Genomic DNA, 5,388 nt, shown 5'->3' on the forward strand with positions numbered 1-5,388 from the left:
GAGGGAGGAGGAGGAGCAACTCTCCTTTGAAATAGCAGGCAAACACCCAGGCCTGTGTCCCTCTGATAAGTAAGCGTGAGCTTGTGGCTCTGATGCTACGTCAGGTGATTATTTCCCAAAGTAATTCCCGCGGGAGGTTTGCTGCGCAGGGAAGGCAATCGCCCAGCGTCCACAAATGAGGCATGGCTTTGGAGCGATGTCACGTGGGAAGGCTGGGGGCGAGCAAAAGTGGGGGAGGAAAAGGCTGACCCCCTCCAAAGGAGCCCAGTCTTCACGTATATGTCCCCTCCGCATCGAACACATCTGCCTGAGCAGCTTCGGGGCTGCTACTTTAAATCATACATAGAGAAATATTCTCACTGTTCTGTTAATTACAACAGCAAATTGAACAAATGCACTTACAGCTCTGCTGCTGTCGCCATTTCTACATCGGTGTAATTCATGCTTGCAGCCCATGATAGGATTTTTTAATGTCATTACGCAGTAGGGCAAAGTCTTCATTTTTAATAAAAATACAAATGCTAAAATGAAATGGATTAATATCTAATTTTACATCTTCATTTACATGATGTGCAAAATTATCTTAAATATTTGTTATGGATGGAGTGGCTTTCCACCAATTTAGGCTTTTTTTTCGTACTGGAGAATGTTAACATAAATTGTAGCATAAATCATTGCCTTGTAGAGTACCAGAAGGCGCATATAAAAACCCATATCTTTACTGCACATATTTCCCATTAACCATAATCTATTAGTAATTGAAGTTCATTACAAATTCTTGTAGACTTTATTGCTATCATGCTGCATGACATAGTGAACCTGGCTTGCATAACAAGAAGTCCTTGCTGGGAAATATCCTATTAACAATGACTGTGCATTTGTCATTGTGATAATAAATCCAAAGCTGCCTGTAGATTATAAATTATTGCGGCGCCATTTCCACTGTTGTAGTTTAAAAGTTTTGTCAGCACTTCCATTTTAAACCCCTGCTTTACAGGCAGTTATAACTTGACCATAAAAATCTGCAGCAAGCTGAATCTCGACTTACAAGGTCTCAGTCCGAGAGCGTGTTTCTTCCCTAGTGAGATGCATGAAAATCCACATGAAAATCTTAGAAGCAGAAGCTGTGTTTATGGCAGATTTTTTCTTCTGCATTTGCATAGCTTCTAATTGGAAAAAACAGGCCATTTGACAAGCAATTTGTCCATAATCTTTCAAAAGATCTTGCTAGGATTTAAAAATATATCAAGACAAAATGATGGGAGGCAGGCTGACCTGAGTGGTCACTGGTTTAGCACCTGAAAAAGCCTCAATCCTTACCTCCAGGTGCCACAGACTTTGGGGAGGTATTGGGCAAACCCTGCTTCTCTTCAAAGGAGAAACTGAAGAGAAATGATGCTACCCACATGACTTGCAAAGGTGTTTTGAGGATTAATGACTAACGCTGAAGTTCTGGCGTCCACTCAAGTCATCCTTCATCATGTCTATGCAATTCTTTGAGCTCTATGTAGGTTTTAAGTGTTATTAAAAGAAAATTGCCATAGAGTTGAACTTTAAGTGTTAATTATGACTTGAGATATAAATGACATCAGGTCAAATCTTTTACAATTTACCTCCGTAATTGACTTCAGCTCGCTACACCAGGGGATATCTATCTAGCTGAATGCATCTGCCTATCATATTTCTCAAGTCCCTATAGCAATGCATCCAGTTAGCTGGGCGTACCCATTATGCCTCAATTGCTCCTAAATAGTGTAGGATGAAGCCTTCACCTCCCTGAAATCACCAGGAAAACTTTCCCTCCCACCAGCAAGGCCAGGTTTTAACATCATCCTGCAATACATGCTCTGTCTTGAAGCACCGCTCATGTTTTCATGGGGTGGGTAATGAATTTTGCAGTACATACAATAATCGTCTTTTCACATCAATAGCGTCTTCTATCGCAACATGCCCCAAATCGCTTTAAAATCTTGATATGCAAAACCACTTCCCTTACCACTGAGGTGCAGCAACCTCCTGGGTGAAATTCAGCAGCTGTTGGATGGTTCACGGCACTGTTTCACAGCAATTTATGGCAGGATGATGAGGAGGAGGGGGCTGTCTGCAGTGGAAGTGGCAATGCCAAGGAGCAGAAAGCAGTTACCCAGGCTGGCACTGAGCAGGGGCATGGGCGCTAACATGTCTCCTCTGGCCAAAATTGCCATCAGCTTACTGCTTCCCCTTTTCCTCAGCAGTGGAGCGGTGGGACGTTGGGCTGGGACATGGGGCTGGCTCAGGATGAAGCCCACTGCCCACCACCACCCTGGCACATCCAACAGCTCATGTTGGTGGTGGGATCAAGGGTGTCTACCATCAATGGGCTTGAAACTAGCTTTTGTGGTGCAGTCCTACCTGCTTGCAGCATCCTGGTGCTCCTTTACACTAGTGGCAATGGGGAGCTCTCCTACAACTCACAAAGTCAGCCAGCCTTCATTAGCTCATGCCTCCCAAACCTCACATTCCAGTCTTCATGATTTCCTGGCATATCAAGAGGCACTTCACCACCAGCCTTCGCTACCCAGCAGAGTTCATATGGAAGGCAGGGATGGATCTGATGGGTGTAAGGGAAAAGAAGTTATCTTCCCTTTTTGCTTTAATGGGATATTCCTCCTTTTACTCCCAGATGGAGATGAATGGTACGTAACAGAGATGCATGAATGTGTGGGTCCAAGGTAGTACTGGTGTGATTCAGGATGGTGCGTCTGTGCAAGAGTGGTGAACTGCTCTAAATAAGCACCAGAAAAAATTACTACAGCATATTGCAGTTTTTTTACTCAGTTTTGTGTATTCTATGTGTATTATCAAGTCTCTAGCCAAAAAAACCAATGAACATAGAAATAACCAAATTAATGACTCTTTGAAATCCCTAAACCTAAGCCATGTCATCCTTTCCCGCTTTGAAATCCCTCAGCCTAAATCATGTTATAGTTTCCCACTCAAATAGAATATAAGGACGTAATATCTTTGAGACTCTTAATGCTATAAATACATTTTGGTATTTTTATAACCATGATTTTGCAGAGGTGGCAACAAGGTATCATTTATTTTGGTGAGGGTAAGCAAGATATTTGCCAGCAGATATAATTTCTTTGTTTTCTTAAAGAAAACAAAATTACATTATTTGGAGGCTGTTTCAAGGATCTGGTATGTTACAATGGATCCTGGCGGAGATGAATTAGTGGCCAGAGTATTGGTGATCTTGCCAAAAATGAATAGCAATGCAATTTATCATACGCTTCTATAATTTATCTCACGACCATGTATTAGATTAGATAAAGACAGAAAGACATGTGAATTGGATGGACTGGACTAATACTGAAAACTTACACCTGCTTTTATGGAGGCTGACAGGAAGATTTCTGTTGCCTGCATTGCAATCAGAATTTGGCTTCACATCTTTAATTTGCTTTGAAGTATGATCTTGTCCAGCAATGAGAAAAAAGCTAACTCAACATTAAAGAGCTTGTTGATCGTGTCTACTATTTCTTATTCAATACAAATTTGTTCCACCATATTTTTCATATTCAATCAATTAAAAATTGTAAATATAAAAAACACTTAGAAGCTTAAAAATAACAGTAATAAGCAGCTGTGAAACTGCTGCAAACACTCATTACATGCTACACCATTTTCAAGGTAACGAACCAGTAGTTTATTTTGTCCCCTTCCAACAAAATCTATACTTCAAAATCCACTTTTTATACCAAATCGGTCTGTCTGTAAGACAAACAGTCTGCAGCTCAGAGTGTTTACCTACAACAGCAAAAAGATGTGCTACACTGCCTTCAAATTCAGTAATATCACCAGCTACCTTCTTTAGGCTGGTTGCGAACCAGTGATTGATATCTGTTCTTTTGCATTGCTTTCCTCTCATATCTCTTTGTCCTGCTGCTATAATCGATCACAGATTTTTCCATCAGGCTTTATGTCAGATTAGGATAGTGAACATGACTTGCTTAGAACAAACTGCTTCAAAGCGCACTGAGGCAAGCTCAGGAGTCAAACCGCTCTAAAAATGATCGTTTTGAGCATGTCCATGAATGCAACGCAATAGCAGGAAGTCAGAAGTATGCTTTTATGGTAAGGATTTGGCATCGCTCCTCTCTACGAAGCCTGTTGCAATCAAATCTACCACTGTGGGGCTGATACTTTAAGTGAGGAGCGATGCCCAGCTCGTCATTTTCCTGATTCAGGAAGAAATTTCTGCTTAGAAGTCAGTGGATGTTTCTGGCAGGATTTGCACACATATAATGTCTGGGATTCAAGTTGCAGTCACACTTAGCTTTTGTGTTTGGTGCTTTATGTGTGCTATCAAGCACTGAAAGGAATGAAAGCGCAACAACCTTCTCTGCTCTGCATAGAAATATATTTTAAAGATTCACAGTGACTAGTCTTCCTAGGAGAACTAAACTATCAATCCCTTACTTTAAAAGCTCTTTGGGGGTTTACTGCTTGTTTTTATAGTGCCTAGCACAATTGAGTCCTCATCTTGGTTGGTGGTTATTTAGGTGCATCTGTTGTATAAATAACAAATTATTTTTTTTTATGTGAAGGACGGAGAGTTATTTATGGAAGAGGACTGTAAGGATTTGATCCAAATTTGGATCAGTGATTGCAGATGACTTTGCTGTCAGCAATTGCCTCCCCCATGGCTGCTGTTGCTCAGATCTATAAAACCTGAGGAAGGAGTTGGCTCTTCCCATGGCAGCTTGGTGACCTCTGGGACTTCTCCTGAGAGAGGAATGGATGGTAAAGCTTCACATGGGTTCAAGAGAAGACAACAACATAGTGGGTGAGAAGTGTTTTGAGGAGGAACATCCAGTGTCCAGTGCAGGAGTTTCCAGAGCTGAAATAGGTGGAAAAATATTGAGGAAAACTATCATATGTGCTTGCCCTGTGTATATAAGGTGCATAGGATACTCTTCCCTAGGTCCCCACCTGTAACCACAGCTGGAGAAACACTAAGTAAACAACCATGATAGTCCAACCATTTAGAGCTTGTTGTATCCCAGACAGAAATGACCATCACTGGAGATACTATACAAGACATCACAGCACAGAAGTATTGTTAGCCATTTTACACGCTAAATCTCTTCTTCGTCAATTTCATTCTTTTTTCGTAATAATGACTGACATCAAAGCCCAGGACAAGCATTAGGCTGTTGAAAGCAGTGCTTGCACAGCCCACGGGAACATGAACCCTGACATCCTGCATTTATCCCAGGGAAGACACAGGCAGTGGTGCGTTAGTATAATACTTTTAAGCAAATTCTGAGTAAAAGGCTTTTTGCTGTACATGTATATAAAGGAGGTTCTCTTGGGTTTTGCAATGTGAGAGCAGATACTAAG

This window comes from Harpia harpyja, chromosome 7 (assembly GCF_026419915.1).
Source record: "Harpia harpyja isolate bHarHar1 chromosome 7, bHarHar1 primary haplotype, whole genome shotgun sequence".
NCBI lineage: Eukaryota > Metazoa > Chordata > Aves > Accipitriformes > Accipitridae > Harpia > Harpia harpyja.